The following is a 17755-nucleotide window of genomic DNA, read 5'->3' as shown; positions in this document are numbered from 1 at the left end:
GACTCTTTGTCAAATTGCATTTTGCTGTCAACAACATTGATAGCTGTCATTTCCATCTGAATTCTACAGCACTTGCTTCAATCGAACCATTGATGTTTCCTGAATAACGTCATAAACTTTGGGAATATTGTTTGACAAATTAGAAAGAGGGTAATCCACTACAGTTAGTTCTGTGATGATTTACAGCTAGGTCACTTGTTTTGTTATATTCTTCAGAGTTCAACAAGTTGTTATATGACAATTTTAAAGTATTCTTTCGAACTATACTCACAGCTTCAGCTGCTCAATAAATAGTGTGCTAAATATAGCATGGAGGAGCAGTTTATGATAACATTGTTTAAAGGTTGCAATAACTTCTAGGTACATGTGACAAATCAGGCTTGTACCATTGGATGGGAATGTTTCCTCACTTTTCCACTGTGTGGGATGGAACATTGTCTAACGAAGGGACAACTTTTCTTGCAACTGGGAAGTTAAAAGTTATTTTTCAATTTTTAGGAGAGTCCCATAGTGAAAGTAATTTAAAGCTAATTACATAGGAAAGTTACCAACATAGATGGGCTTAGTTGCTGGTATACTGTTTCTCTAGAACCAGACGGGGGGGCTATGGAGGCACCGCATAGTTCATGGGTTGTTCCTTAGAACGCCCAAAAACAAAACAGTCGCGTGTGCCAATACAGCTACACACAGCAAATGTCTGGAATTTGTTTAAAGTATTCCTAAGAACCTGATCTCAATCTTGAAAATTTCCTTGATATCTGTATCACTTTCTGAGATACAGAGATTGAAAGTTACCCTATACTTGTACACATAAAATATGCATGTAAAATTTGGTTTGATATGGAAACATAGTTTATAATGTGATATAGCATGGGGAAGTATGCTGTAAAGTGTCTCTGTTATCAGAAGATTTGTGGGAACCCCATGTTGTGCAGGAGCACATCCAAAATTTCTGTATACATAAAATCTGGTATGACGTGCAAACTTAGTTTTGCATTACTTCAGTTTCACATAAGCAAACTATCAATTTTACTGATCCATGAAGTACTTTTCATGTGAGTGACATGTCCTGCTTGAGCAGGGAAAAGAATGGAACCAGCAGAAAAATGTTCCTATCAGAGCAAAAATATGTGAATTTGCTCTTGTTTAAAAGACACTGGAAAGTGGCGTACCAACTGCCTCAGTGAACCTTCCTTAGCGTCTTTAAAAATTTCCCAAAAATTTTGGCATGTGATCATGTTCATGCTCTTTTATGCTGAGAGAGACGGCAGTGGCATTGAGAAAAGAGACAGAACAGTAATAAAAACTGGAAGAGATTAGAAAGTGGTTGTGGTTTAGAAAGACTAAAGGAGGCAGTGGAAGTGTGAGAGAAAGAGGACGACACACTGGAAGTGGAACATAGTTGACAGTGACAGAACGGTGCTAGGTAATGAGTGAAGGAGACTGTGCCAGTGGGAGAGGAATAAAGAGGAGGAGGAAGTGGAAGTGGGTGAAAGACAGTGATAATGAGAGAGTGAGTGTATGACAGTGGCAATGCAAGAGAGATAGTGACAGTGAGAAGAGACAGCAGTAGTGGGAAGGAATGAATGAAGTAGTAGCAGTAAGAGAGAGCAAGAGGGAGACAGTGAGAGTGTGAGGAGACAGTAGTATTGGTGGCGGTGGTGGTGGTGGTGGTGGTGGTGGTGGTGGTGGTGGTGGTGGTGGTGGTGGTAGTGGTAGTAGTAGTAGTAGTAGTAGTACAGACTGGAGGAGATTGTGGCTGTGAGAGAGGAAGCAGTGACAGACACACAAAGATGTTGCCAGTTAGCATCAGTCATTGTCACGAGGGCTCAGCATCGGGTTTGATGATATGGAATGGCATTATGTGTACACCGTGATCAACTCTGATTTGTATAACCAATAATTTTGACAGCGGCTGTTTCATTCCTGACATGTTAAGGCCGATGACTGTGCCCTAATTTTGAGATCGCCGTGACACTACTTTTCATGAAGATAACATGAGACTGCAGGCTGCCAGTGGTGTCCTGGCCTATTCCAATACACAGGGTGTTTGACTGTTGCCCTAGCCAGCACATTATTCTTATCTATCAGCCATTGAAAACATCTGATTGTGGGTTGCTGAGTGACAAGCACACCATCTCTTGCCAGCCACTATGAGTGATGAACTCTGGCATAAAATTTAATTGTTTCCTATCTTTCCTTGTGGGGCAATTTTAATGGCTGGTAGCGCATTTATTAATAATCTGGCCATCTTTCATAATGTCTCGGTCTCTGGTGTCTCTTATCTCTTGTAATATAGGAAAGAATTTCGTCGGTTCACATACCAACCATTCATCCGTCTATATATCCTATCCAATTCCACATCATTTTTATTACAGACATAACTATGTTGTGTACTCCAGTTTGTTCCCTGATCGGTCTGTTTGTTTGTGTCTTTTCTACTTATTCCTGAAATGTAGCTCCACACTGAATTCTAGACAACTCTTATGTCTACATCTACTGATTACTCTGCAATTTATGATCAAGCTCCTGGCAGTGGGTTCATTGAACTACCGACAAACTGTTTCTTTGCCATTCTACTCTCGAACAGTGTGCAGGGAAAACAAAGACATCAATTTTAAACAATTCTCCATTACAGTCTACATCTCACTGATATTAGTAAAAATTGTAAGTACACTTAGAGTGTAAATTTTCAGTTTCAGACACATTTGATACTTGATTCTGATTCATTTGCCATCAGTAGTAAATTATATTAGCAATTGCTGCCCTGATTTTTATAAACAGACAAGTGAATGTTCAGAGCCCAAGCAAATTTTGGATGAAGGAAGGAATATTTTCAGATGGTGAAATTCCAACAAAAGTGCAATGTCTTGGACTCTGTGAAGATAGTGCACTAAAAACAGAGTTTGACAAAACAGAAATGTAACTGTTTTAGTGAATGGTCAGTGGCTAGTATCAATTACTGTTGGCAAATGTGATAAGAGTACCTCTTCAATTCACCACTACTCAGAGACTATGGCAGCAATAGAAAGAAAATCAAAGAATCTAATGGAATTTGAGTGTGATCTACTGTTTGCGTTATTGGAAATGCCATCTAAAATAAAAAGGATTTCTATAAAAGATCACTGACTGTTTCATTGACCCAGAAAAACTACAAAAATATGTGTTTTATTTGTTTCAATATTAACTTGTGAGTATTGTTTATCATTTGTCATTAAAAAAGTACCTATGTTAATTTATTTCAGGCTAGTGTTCCTGTAAGGAGTCCAGTTGTATTGGGGGGTGTTAACTGAGGGGTAAATGACTCCTTAAAAGTTGGGAACTAATGCCCTATAGGAACCTTTGCTAGATGATAGGGTGATACTGATGCAACTGCTTTATCTACCTCTATATCTATACTCTGCAAATCATTGTGAAAGGCATGACAGAATGTACATCCCATTGTACTAGTTATTAGGGTTTTCTCACTTTCCATTTCTGTGGGAACTGAGGGAAAAATGATTTCTTATACACCTCTGCATGCTGTAATTAGTCTAACGCTGTATTCACAATCACTACATGAATGATACATAGGAAGTTGTCATATATTCGTGGATTCATTAATTTAAATTGTTCATAGAAATTGTCTAAGTTGTTTTTTTACAGGATTTTTGTGTCGTCTCTTCAGGTGTCTGCCATTTCACTTCTTTCATCTACTTCATAAAACTTTCCTGTGGGTCGACCAAACCTGTGTCCATTTGTGCTACCCTTCTTTGTATCCTTTCAGTATCCGCTGTTAGTTCTATTTGGCATGGGTCCCACACACTTTAGCAGTACGCTAGTAGGGTCAGATGAGTGTTCTGTATGCGGTCTGCTTTGTAGACTGATTGCACTTCCCTAATATCCTGTCAATGAACTGTAGTCTGACACCTACTTTATCTGTGACTAAGACTATTTCATTCTTCCGTTTCATATCCCTGCAGATTGTTAAACCCAGTAATTTGTATGAATTGACTGATTCCATTTTTGACCCATTGATATTATAATCATTTGTTTATTTTGTGAAGAGCAGTTACATATTTCTGAACAGTTAAAGCCGGTCGCCAGTCTTTGAACCACTTTGAAATCTTGTTAAAATCTGACTGAATGCTTGCACAGCTTCTTTCAGACAGTAGAGAACTGCATCATCTACTAAAAGTCTGAGATTGCTGTTAATATTGTCTGCTAGGTCGTTAATATGCAACATGACTAACAAGGGTCCCAGCACACTGCCATGGGGCTTACTCTTAAGTTACTTGTACATATACATCTGTCAGTGACTGTCCATCCAAGATAAACTGTGCACAGTTTTTTGTTTGAGGGATCTACAGTAAGTTATGGTTAAAATAGGGCTAATGCGGCTACCGACTCAATATACAATCTGATAAGGGATTCCATTGACGCCGGGAACTTCGTTCAGTTTTAACAATTTCGGCTATTTCTCAATGCTACTGGCACTAATACCTGTTTCACTCATCTCTCCAGTGACACAGAAATTAAATTGGTGCAATAATCCTGGGCTGACTTCAATTTCAGTTCCTGTCTCATGCATAAGTGACTTGACACTCTTTTGTGCCACTAGCAGCCTTTACATATGACAAAGAATTGCTTTGGATTTTGTGACAGGTCTTTGACAGTATTCTGCTACACTACTCATTCACGGCTTCATTGATTGCACTCATGACAGCCAAATGCGTTTCCTTTAACTTCTATCTGTAGCCCTCTGTTTTGTTTTACACTTATTTTACAGTAGTCTCTGTTTTTTTTTAGGAGTTTTTTTACAGTGACTGTATACCATGGAGGGTCCGTCATAAACTGTTCTATTCAGAATATATCCATTTTTCATGGCCAACTACTCTTCTTATTCTGTTCTAAGTTAAAAGTTTCAAATTTCTCATTGAGATATGACACTACTGCTTCTTTATCTAGTATCAGGTGAGTTCAAACTGTGACTTCATATTTTTAGGAAATGTACTTATCTATTCATCAATATTCATGTTGTCTCCTTCAAAGTAATCCCCCTTCAGATACAATACACTTGTGCCAACACTTCTTCCAATCCTTGAAGAACTTCTCGTAAGCACTTTTTGGCAGAGCCCCTTGAGTATTTCCAGTGATGCAGTTTTTATTTCCTCAGTTGAAAATTTTCATACTTTCATAGGTCTCTTCAGTTTTTAAAACAGGAAAAATTTGCATGAGGCCAAATCTGGTGAATATGGTGACCGAGGCATGATGGTCGTGTTGTTCTTGGCCAAAAAAATCTCTCAGAAGCAACAATGAATGAGCAAGTGCATTGTTGAATTGTTTTTTCACAATTCTGGGCGTTTTTGTGTATTGCTTCTCGCAAACAGTGCATAATGTCAAGGTAATACTCCTTATTGATCGTAAGACCTTGAAGCAAAAATTTATGATGCACTACGCCATGGTGATAGAGCAAAACTTTGACACTTGATCGAACTTGGCATGTCTTTTTTGGTCTTGGCTGTCTGGGATGCTTCCATTGGAAGATGGGGCTTTGGTTTTGACGTCAACTGTAAATCCATGTTTTGTCACCAGTTATTACTTTTCTGAGAAAACCAGGATCATCGTTGACATCATTCAAGAGCTCCTGAGCAATGCTCATGCAACGGTTCGGCTGATCAAAATTGAGAAGTTTTGGAACAAACTTCGCTGACACACGCCTCATGCCCAAAACATCAGAAAAAATTGCATGACACGAGCCTACCGATATGCCAACACCCTGAGCACCTTCTTTTGTGATAATTTGACGATTTTCCAAAACAATTTTTTTCACGGCTTTTGATGTATCACCTTTTGTTCATGTACTTGAGCGTCCACAGCGAGGTTCATCATTGGCATCTTCTCGGCCATCTTGGATGCAAATTCTTTGCTCTTTTCTTTAAATAATCAAAAATTGCCAAGCACACTAAAACAACCTTTCTAGCTGTCAAAAACAAATGCAGTATGCTGTACACTTGAAATAAGGAACAAATGTTCGTGAAATGTGTAAAAAAAGAAAAAAGAAAATCGGTAGTTGAATGTACATTGCTCGTACAGTTTGAAAAGTCATCTTACTTTTTGAACAGGCCTTATATTTAGTTGACCTTTGTACTTTGGTGTTCACTGTTACTGTAATACTGCCTCATTATCACTGGTAACACTTTCTGTATGGACATCCTCAAGGGGATCAGGTGTATTTGTTGCTGTTAGATCTGTTTCCATCATGAGTAGGACTACAAATTATCTATTCCAGGTTGTTTTCAGAGAAGGCATTTAGTAATGAGTCATTGGATATCTTGTTACGTCCACCACTGACAAAACTGTAAGTATCCAAATTGATTGTTAGATGATTAAAGCCTTCTGTTATAATTGCTGTGTGATTAGGGAACTTAATGTACAAGTGACTTGTGGTGTAACATGACTGACTGGGTCTCACAAAGAAGGAATGTGTTGAAAGTTCCTGGCAGATTAAAACTGTGTGTCGGACCGAGACTCGAACTCGGGACCTTTGCCTTTCGCAGGCAAGTGCTCTACCAACTGAGCTACCCAAGCATGACTCACCCCGTCTTCACAGCTTTACTTCTGCCAGTACCTCGTCTCCTACCTTCCAAACTTTACAGAAGCTCTCCTGCTCCGCTGCAAAGTGAAGATCTCATTTTGGAAACATACCTCAGGCTGTGGCTAAGCCATGCCTCCGCAATATCCTTTCTTTCAGGAGTGCTAGTTCTTCAAGGTTCGCAGGAGAGCTTCTGTAAAGTTTGGTAGGTAGGAGACGAGGTACTGGCAGAAGTAAAGCTGTGAGGAACTTCGCTGCAGAGTGAAAATCTCATTCTGGAGGAATGTGTTGGTCCTCTCTCTGCTGTCATAATCTCTTAGACACATACTCTTGGTTTGGGTCCATGTAGGCAATTCATTCTGGGTGTTGCAGTTCAAAGCAGTTAAATAGGCTGAAACATGGGAGGCGCAAGAGCATTGAACCTAAGTTGAGAATTTTCTCACTGATAATCATGTTTCCTGCCTACTTTGCTCCTTTGTCATCTTTCTGAGAGATAACCTAAGGCGATCTTATCTCTTCTTTCTTCCAGTTTGTGTGCTCTCTGGATCTTCAGCTTTTGGTTTTAACCAGGATAAATGGAAGTTCTAACTAAATTTGAATGAATTATAGCAAAAGATATAGAAAAAGTAACATTGTCTCTTAAAATGAAAATTCAACTGGGTAGAATGAAATACCCACTAGAGTAATTAAAACAGTCTCTAAGATAATATCCAGGAGTCCTATTTGAAATAATTAACTAACCATTTGGAGAAGGGTACTATCCAGATGCTATGAAGTATGGTACTATCCAGACGCTATGAAGTATGCAGTAGTAAAGCCTTTATTCAAGAAAGGTTCAAAGGAAGATGCAGGAAACTTCAGACCAGTAAGCTTTCTCCTAATAGTCTCAAAGGTGTTTGCAAAAAGTTATTGCAGTCCATATCCAGATATTTCATAGGAAAATATAATCCCGTTACATCAGTTTGGCTTCCAGAAAGGCAAAAGTACAATATGTGCATCAATGAACTGTTTGAGAAGATTTGCTTATCTTTGGATAAATCCCAAAAAGTTGCAGGATTTTCTGTGATCGGAGTTTTCTGTGATCTTGTAAAGGTGCTTGACTGTATAACATATGCTATACTGCTACGTAAATTAGAAAGATGTTGAATAAATATTTGTGCCTTGAAATGGTTAGATCGTATTTAACATGTAGAAAGCAAAGGGTAGTTGTAACATAAAGTACAGGAAATTGTTTCTTGGACTGGAAAGTTATTTCATATGGAGTCACACAAGGTTCCATATTAGGCCCAATCTTTTTTTTATTTTATATAAATGACTAGCTGAGTACCCAGCATTGCCCGGGTGTGTATTGATTGCAGTTTTCTATTCATCCATCTCCTCGTCCAACCCCTCTCTGTCCGTCTCCTCTTCCTGCCTCTAATCCCATCTCCTCTTCCTGCCTCTAATCCCATCTCCTCTTCCTGCCTCTAATCCCATCTCCTCTTCCTGCCTCTAATCCCATCTCCTCTTCCTGCCTCTAATCCCATCTCCTCTTCCTGCCTCTAATCCCATCTCCTCTTCCTGCCTCTAATCCCATCTCCTCTTCCTGCCTCTAATCCCATCTCCTCTTCCTGCCTCTAATCCCATCTCCTCTTCCTGCCTCTAATCCCATCTCCTCTTCCTGCCTCTAATCCCATCTCCTCTTCCTGCCTCTAATCCCATCTCCTCTTCCTGCCTCTAATCCCATCTCCTCTTCCCACCTCTAATTCCACCTCCTCCCCCCCCCCCTCTTGCTCTTTGTACATCTCCTCCACCCCCACATTTTGTATGTCTCCTCATCTTCCTCTCTTTGTCCGTCTGCTCCCCCTCTCCCTGTCTTTGTACATCTCCTCCTCTTTCCTTTCTCTGTCCATCTACTTGTATCCTCTTTTTCTGTCCATCTCCACAATCTTTGCTCATCTCCTCCTTCCCCCCTTGCTGTCTGTACATCTCCTTCGCACTCCATGTTCTTGCACTCCTCTCAGAGACCAAATTTGGTTGAAATTGTTACAGGGATTTATGATGAGCTCTTTACCTGTTACTTTGCCCGCATACACATGGCAGAAATATTTCACATATGCTGAACATATTTCCCAAGTATTTGAATACACATTATACCTCTATAACTAGTGAATTTAGCCCTGCAGTTTAATTCTTATGCAGCTGATTGTTTATGGAGTCGTATCTCCTGAACTGTGTGTTGTGCATTGATATAATTTTGCAAGTATATCCAGTGGTGGATGTGGTTACAGTCCACAAAATGCCTTGTGAACAGGGTTAGTAAAGAAGGAATAAATTAAAATGTCATGCATGATGTGATAGTTTCTCATTCATCTCAGTCACATATCCTGAACTGTGTGTCATGCGATGATATAATTTTTCTGATACTTTAAGTTGTGTATGTAAGTAATGTGTAACCGATTCAGTTAGTAGTAAACTTAATGCTTCAAGTAGCAATGTATTAAGTGGTAAACTTTTTCCCTTCAGTGCCGGCCAGGGTGGCCGAGTGGTTCTAGGTGCTACAGTCTGGAACCGTGCAACCGCTACAGTCGCAGGTTCGAATCCTGCCTTGGGCATGGATGTGTGTGATGTCCTTAGGTTAGTTAGGTTTAAGTAGTTCTAAGTTCTAGGGGACTGATGACCTTAGAAGTTAAGTCCCATAGTGCTCAGAGCCACTTTCCCTTTAGTCATTTTGTGGGGGCCATCAGGGAGGAAAAAGTTGCGTAAAATTCTGAAATTTTGTGTGATGTTTGTTGCAAATTTTTAACTGCTCCCATTCTCAAATACTGGATGATTAAATTATGGGTATTCGCATGTCATGGGCTATACTGGTTTTTCACCCCTCCCCCTCCTCCCCCCTCTTTGATAGGTGGGTGGTTCTTACATGCACAGAAATTCTTTCCAGACAGTAAGTGATATGTGTACCAAGTTTGGTTGAAATAGGTCCATTGCTTTAGAATAAGATCTGGATATGGATACATACTTTACCTCTAAGTATAACATCCGAATCAGTTTTATTTGCAGATGAAATACCTGTAATCAGTGAAAGTGAGACCACAAAACAAATTCCCCATAAAGTCACTGACATCTTAAATAGTTTAGAACATTGATGTGATGTAAATGGATTAATATTAAACATGACAAAGACACAACTAACACAGTTTAAAATTAAACAATCAAAATCAGATAATTTCCAAACTACCCATAAAAGTTAGGTGCTTAGGGAAGCAGAGTCTGTCAAATTCCTGGGGATATCTATAGAAAAAAAATTATCCTCGCCTCCTCACATAAGCTACTTGGCAAACAGAATGATCTTTTGGGGGAATGGGAATATTGTAAGTAGGGTGTTATTACTACAAAATACTATTATTAGAAATATGTGTAACATCACGTCTAAGGTTTCGTACTAAATTTTATTCAGGGGTCTAAATATTTTAACTATTCTATATGTTTACATTTATAAGCTGTTTATCATTATACATGATCTCTTATAAACTGACATAGCTGTTCGGTTGGTGTTTGTTTTGGTAAGAAAGAGGGTTGGAACCTTTGAAATTGGCCATGAGTGCGAAGTGGGCTACCGTCTGTCATCACTGAAGATGTTACGAAGGAAGTTGACGCAAAAGTCCAAGAAAACAGACGCTTCATGATTTCGGCCTTTATCTAACGAATTTCTGTATCATGAATATCTAATGTGGAACTATTTTATTATTGAATAGTGCATCACGTTAAGAGCCAAAGAAACCCAGTTTCGATCATACACGATCCTGGAGAATGGTACTGCTACTAGCAGTGGAATGTTCTTCCTTGAAAGGCACTGGGGCAGAATACTCGTGAACAGTTAAATGACAGAAACCTACATAGTAGTGTGTAGTTTCGATGACGACGCAGATTCTTCGTGCCGCTGATTTCGCGAGACATCGGAAATGTTGGAGAGTCGTGCTGGCTGATCTGGGAATTTTCGGTTGATGCCATAATTGTGGGGATGATTGGTCAGAACTTGTTTCATGCTGCGCACGTTTTATTCTATGCCTTCTCAGACGTACTTCCTGAGGTCAGCGGGTAGACAAGAATCATTGTGCCAGTGGAAGTTTATTCAAACCATGAGTTGAGACAATGTTTTGCTCAAGGAACGAGGGTATTCAATTAGCGAGTCATTTCATCCCGTATTACCTCCTCCTCCTCCCTCCCCCTCGTCGCCCCTTCACCCCCCCCCCCCAAAAAAAAAGAAACACGCACACACACACACACACACACACACACACACACGCGCGCGCAGGCGCGCACTCACGCGCTCGGTGTCACAAGATGTGACTACAGGGAAAGATCTTTGAGACTGACTGAGCGACGTCATGTTGGAAAGCCTCACTGCCGGAAATAATAGCCTTGTGGGGTTTTCATGCTTGTATCCTGCAGCTGGTATGTGCCGACGTGTATTGCGAACAGTCAATGTAGACGACCATTTCCCATGCCTATAGTGTAATTGGGGGTGTTCCTGCGCCCATGCCACTATCTAGTGCCCTATGGCATGTAGTAAGGACAGATCCACATGACGGGCAATTGCAGTTGTAATATTAATGAGGATGGTACGGCTGATCATCAGTTAGTGAAATTGATGTCAGGTTCAATACGATATTCGGTGTCAGTATCAGTACCCAAGATTGTATCGGTACCTCGATAATGTCGGAAAAAGTATAGATCAACCGTATTATCTACAATGATTGATTGCTATTTAATGAATTTTTAATCTTTTCTTCAACACAAAATTAATTTACAATACTGGGGTTTTAAAACGAAAATCGGGGTTTTAAGGATTTGTAGCTTTATTACGTTTAGCTTAAAATTATGAATAATACATCAAATGAAAGAGCAACTGAAAGTTTTGTTTGTATACATATGCGCATGCAGTTTCCCGTTCCTTCCGTTAAAAGCACTAGTGTGCAGAAAGCTTTCAGTGTTTTACGGTTTGCAAGGACTAAATCTGTTGTTACTGTACAACAGGCGTTCTGTATTTATGAAGTTGTGTTGTAGTCCTTCAAGTGATGGTAACTCCCGTAGCTGATGTGATCAGTTTGAAGACACCGTCTGTCTTTGCAAAGGGAAGAGTGCTGGATGACCGAGGGTGAACGAAAAACATGTTCAACGAGTGTGAGAGTCCTAAGCGCCTAGCACCAAGAAATCAGTTCGGAAGGCTAGTCGTGAATTACCAATTCCCGTGACTTGTGTGGAGACTTTAAAGGAGATGCTCACAGCTATGCCCTTATCATCAGCAGTCGTTACAAGCTCTAAAGCATATAGATTACGGTTTATGCCGACTTTGCAAATGAACTGTTATTGCATGACGATGAAGATTTTTTTTTTTTATCCTCTCGTCTTCAGTGATGGAATCGACATTCCACCGTAGTGGAAATGTGAACACACACAATGCTCTCATTTGGGTGTCAGCAAATCCCCACGATATGGCACATTTGCAACGAGACGTGGTGGATTTTTTTAATTATTTTTTTTCCACATCCCGGCGTAAAGTTCATGTGCTTTTCCTTCTCGGTGAAGTAACTGAAACTGGTATTTCTTATCTCGATCCGCTAGAACTATGGCTCTTTCCTTAGTTTGAAGAAGGCGAAGCGTAGAACTTTATTTGCCAGCAAGGTGGTGCGCCGCCTCACAGGCGTAACTCGGTGATTGGATAACGACGTTGTACCCGACCGCTGGATTGGCCACAAGAGGCCAGATGACGGAGCTTGCTTCGCATGGCCTCCACGTTCACACGATCTGACACCTTGCGATTTTTTCCGTTGAGGTTTACAAAGGATCGTACTTTCGTACCTTCGCTAGCAGCTGATCTACCCGACTTAAGAAATAGGATTGAGGCCGTTGTTGCAACAATTACTCGACACGTACTGATCAAGGTTTGGGAAGAAATCGTATATGGACTCAATGTGTGCCTTGTGATGCAGGATCTCATTTGGAGCACTCGTAAGAAAAACGATTTGATTTGCTCTTTCATTTACTGTATTATTTATAAGTGTAAGTTGAATGTAACAAATGATACAAAGCCGCGATAGTCGTTTTGAAACACTCAGGACATGGCGAAATATGGAAATTATACCACGTTCGCATAAACTAACCTGAGTATAAAAACAAATGCAACCTTGAGTAGTAAAGGACAAATACTCCAAAATACAAAGGCCTTAACATAATATTTATGCTGAATATAAATGCTGTTGTTATAGGCAAAGCTATTTCCGTAGTGAAAAGTCTTATCTACTCGAACCATTCATTTTCCAAAGTGCCACCCAAAAACCATTTACCATTTTAGATGTTGATTTCTCTGCTGTGCGACAGTTACTCCAGTTACTGAGAACACGGCGTTCACATGGCACAGAAGTTTCGATATAAGGAGAATGGGTTTCATGTTCTGCCATACTTCTGGAGCACTTAATTCCTGAGAATTCTGACCATAAGCAACCTCTATGTGTTTCTTCCTAAGATCAGCAGCTTTACAGCATCGTCTTCCTCATATTTTCTGGAAGGGCTTACGAGAAACGAAAGGTTTTTCAAGTTCCTAATTGCTTTGACACTTAACACGTGTGTCTGTAAATGTACTTTAACTGTGGACCAAGAACTATACTTATTGTAATTTTCGTTTACAAAGCCAAGCCGCTTCGATATTTCGGCTAAGAGTTCTTTATTACTAAAACGTTGGCACTGTTTGAGTTGAAATTGTTCAGTTGCACATTCAAACAGTAATTATTGACATGATTTTCAACACTGGTGCATACTTTTCGCAAAGTATTTGTGCAGTAAGTTTCATACGGCTTAGGTAATGCAGCAAGTTGGCGAAACTCTTCAATCTCAGCAGCAGATGGCATTTTAAGGCGTAAAGTATCATCTAGAAAAATCAGGCTTAAAATTTTCCGCGTCTCTGAGTCTTGTCGATCATACAATTGGTTTAATTTCACCTTTACATCCAGAATTGCTTTCTTCACGTTCCCTTCTGATCTACAATTGTCCATTTGAACTTTCCTCTACTTGTCTGACATATGGACACTATTTTTTATGTACTTGATGATTTCTTTAACCGACGATGTGCTTACAGAAACAGCAGCATGGCTCGCAGCAGCAGTTAAACCAAGTTTATAGTCTGGGGATAGCAAGTTATGGGACCTTTTTGAAGTGATCTTTTTACAGCTGCGACAGTAATTTCCCAGAGCTCATTGGCTATGGGGTCCTCAGTATTGGCCTTCACGGTATTAAACGATTTTCTGTTTTTCAGTATGCCAGCAATTCAGAACACCCATCAGTATTCTTCACAATAAGCCTGCAGTGTAATCTGATGGCGTCTGTTTGGTGGCTATGTCAGTGGGCATTAGTATCTCCAAGAAAATAGCCCGTGATGTCCAAAAATGTCATTCCTACTATCACTTAATTTTAAATATGTATTAATAAATTAAGATAGTGCTTCATGTATTCTCTTTAATTTCGTCTGAAACCTCTTCATATTTTAGAGAGAGCTGTTGCTAGGAAACATAACTGAAGGAATTCAAAAGTAGGTACCATTTCCTTAAGACTTTTGAAACCTTGCTTTTAAATTACTTCAAAAGAGGTGTCCTTACAGATGGAATAAAACAAGCTGTTCTCGATGTTTGCATGTGTGCAGTCCTCCAAATAGGCAGAGGTCTTCAACATAGAGTCGCTAGTAGGTGATTTAAACTCGTCTAACGCACTCCAGACAGAACATTTAACATAGTTTGCGGTCCATTTCGTACACCGAGCAGTCGTTGAAGCTACTAGACGTCGGTAGTTGTGGTTCAGGAGGAGGAGCTGTAGATGCTTAAGAATTTACCTGCATCTTGAAAGTTAAATCACTGTCTGATTTCTTTTGAAGTGTACAAATAAATTTGTAGTATTGCCACTGTATGTAAAGTCGTTTAAACAGTTTCAATTTTGTTATCTTCTTCCGAAACTGATTCCACTATCGATTGACAGCTGCGAGATTTTCGGTAATGTGTAGATGTTCGTTTTTTTGTTTAAAAAAAAGAGGAAATGTATGATAAACACTAAATAGTATGTTAGTCTGGTAACTACTTAGAAGTGTATCATTTACCAGAAAACTTAAGAATCTTCCAAACTAAATCACATTTAAAAATTTTTGTAAACTACCACAATTTCAAGAACATGTACTGACGAAAAAAATTCCAAAAATGGCTTTGAGCACTATGGGACTTCACATCTGAGGTCATCAGTCCCCTAGAACTTAGAGAACTACTTAAACCTATCTAACCTAAGGACATCATACACATCCATGCCCGAGGCAGGGTTCGAAACTGCGACCGTAGCGGTCGCGCGGTTCCAGACTGAAGCGCCTAGAACCGCTCGGTCACAGCGGCCGGCGAAAAACTTGCAACACCAGTAAATAATTAATGTAGAGTGATGAAATTTTGGGATTACATTTGTCTAGGTAACATATTTAAGTGATCAGCATTTGCAAGATCGCAGGTTAGTGTAAGTGCAAGATAAGCCATTGCAAATGTGAAGCGCTGGTACATTAGAAATCGGTGTAACCGCCAGAATGTTGAATGCAAGCATGCAAATGTGCATTTATTGTGTTGTGCAGCTGCCGGAGACAGTTTTTGCTATGGATTTCCATTCCTGTTACACTTGATCGGTCAATACATGGACTGTTAATGCTGGTTGTGGATGACGCTGGAGTTGTCGTCCGATGATGTTCCATATGTGCTCGATTGGAGACAGATCACGTGACTGAGCAGGCCAAGGCAACATGTCGACACCCTGTAGAGCACGTGGAGTTACAAGAGCTGTATGTAGGTGAGCGGTGTTCTGTGGGAAAACACCGCCTGGAAATGCTGTTCATGAATGTCAGCACAACAGGTTAAATCACCAGAACGACGTACAGATTTGTAGTCATGGCACGTGAGATAGCAACGAGAGTGCTCCTGCTGTCATACGAAATCGCATCCCAGATAATAACTCCAGTTGTTGGTCCAGTGTGTATAGCACGCCGACTGGCTGGTTGCAGGCCCTTAACTGGCATCCTCCTCAGCACTGATGCAGAACCAGCTTTCATCAGAAAACACAACAAATTTCCATCCAGTGAGCTGTCGTTTGACACCACTGAAGTCGCAATTGACGGTGGTTTGGGGTCAGTGGAATGCACGCTACAGGGAGTCTGGGCAGCACCGGCTCAAAGGAAGGCCCCGGCGCTTGTTGGTACGTCACGTCAGCGAGGCACGGCGAACGCCAGGTCTGTGGCAGGCAGAAACGCCTGGGCGTGCTTATCACTATAAATCTCTTATTTTTGGACATAATGTTTGGTGTTGTTTTGGATTATGCAGTTTTATTTAGATGAAAGATCTTCTTACTATCGTAAAACTACATATGAAGTTCATAGATCTGTATTACTGAATCCTGTCGAAACAAACGTAGATCAATATGAGAAGATGCTTTGCCCCATTGCAAGCTTCGGAAATTTTACATTCAAGTAACTATATTTACTTGATCCATTTTGTTATCGAAACTTACCCCAACCCCCTTACAATTAACTCGTTTCTTTTATTTATTTATTTATTTTCGTTTGACATCGTCACTGGAAATGTGAACTAATTTACATGCGTAAAAGTCCAACTGTTACCAGTCATTAGATTACAGTCCTTTTCAACAAAAGGAATTCTAAACAGGAAACAAAATAGCTTCATACATCGAAAATATTGCTGAGCTTAAACTTTTTTAAACATGCACATTGGAAAAGATAAATATTACCCTCTTGCAACTGAAAGGAGAAACTTTATAAGACAAAATTTTGCCTCTTCTTCTGTCCATACCTAAAGAAGAGCACCAGTGTGTGCACAGTTTCTTGTAAAAGCAACCCCGTACAAAAGTAACTTCCTCAGATTTACAAATAAGGTAAAGAAGCGCGAATTCTGTTGCTGCTGGACCATGAAGTTGTTTTTTTATGTAAATCCTTAAAGCAGGTGGAAATTTAAGTTCAGGAGTACACTATTTGTTAAGAAGTGTAATGGATTGCACAATTAATTGATTGCAGAAATCTCTCAGAACAATGTGTGTTGGTCAACTACCGCCAATAGTTTCACATTTTCCTGTGTCAGAGAGGGAGACACCACCATTATGAGTATGCCTGAGGCAGACCTGGCGTTCGCCGAGGCCTTCCTTTGAGTCGGTGTTGGTCTGGGTCGGAGCTATCCTGGAAGTGGCAGATTTGTAACAGTTAGTCGCGTCGCTATGGTGCCAGTTGCTGGTCAACTTGCTATTGCAGATGCAGTACGACGTGCCAGAGTCCTACGCCGAACACGATGGTCTTCGCTTTCGGTAGTGCCACGTGGCCGTCGGGAGCCCTGTCTTCTTGCGACCGTACATTCCCGTGAACATCGCTGCCAGCAATCATTTACATAGATTACATTCCCGCCAGGTCTTTCTGCAATATCGCAATAGGAACATCCAGCTTCTCTTAGTCCTATTACAATACCTCGTTCAGACTCACTGAGGTGGCCGAACAAAAAGGAGTTTACATATGCTCAATCCATTCTGTGTTGTGTGTCGTCAACCTCAAATTCTGACTCCCATCGAGCTGAGCTGCCATGATACCCCTAGTGAAGAAGGGATTCCACATCTGCTGCCCATTGAAAAGGGTTACCATAAATCTTGTTCTTAAGTAACTCAGAGAAAAAAAGAGAAAATTTGGGAGATTACACTTCTTCTAAATTATTAACGCCTTCCTTTACGTCCGTGTAGTTCACATGCATTTGAGTACCAGTATCACTTTCCCAAAGTGGCAGGTATATACTTCAGTTACTAATAGATGTTGCTGAAATCTGGCATCTTCATTACAGACCGCTCATGTTGTGTAGTTTTTACTGCTGCACTGCATAGATACTGCATATATGTTCTAACTAAATAAGTACTGAAAGATTGATTTCCCACGCGTCATCCGATACGCATCACACGATGTTATGAAATAGCTGGGTGCGTAGTATCGATTGCCATATCATAGGTGCCTGGTTTGATTCAGCTCTCTATGCAAATGAAATGATGCAGTCTCGGAGACTTCACTGGTGTCATACCTGCCTAGTAAATAGGAGACCCTTGTTCGATCCCAGCCTTAGTGCAAATTTTCATCCGCCTCTT

The 17755-nt window shown here is 40.3% G+C and overlaps 1 protein-coding gene across 3 annotated transcripts in view; it reads left to right on the top strand.

The window, feature by feature from the left end:
* LOC126297438 (SRSF protein kinase 3-like) overlaps window positions 1–17755 on the top strand; it is a 367448-nt gene that overhangs the window by 46709 nt on the left and 302984 nt on the right. The window lies entirely within an intron of this gene.

The sequence above is a fragment of the Schistocerca gregaria genome, chromosome X, assembly GCF_023897955.1.
Source record: "Schistocerca gregaria isolate iqSchGreg1 chromosome X, iqSchGreg1.2, whole genome shotgun sequence".
Lineage (NCBI taxonomy): Eukaryota > Metazoa > Arthropoda > Insecta > Orthoptera > Acrididae > Schistocerca > Schistocerca gregaria.
Note: the sequence above shows the minus strand (reverse complement) of the source record. Positions and strands in the feature narration are given on the sequence as shown.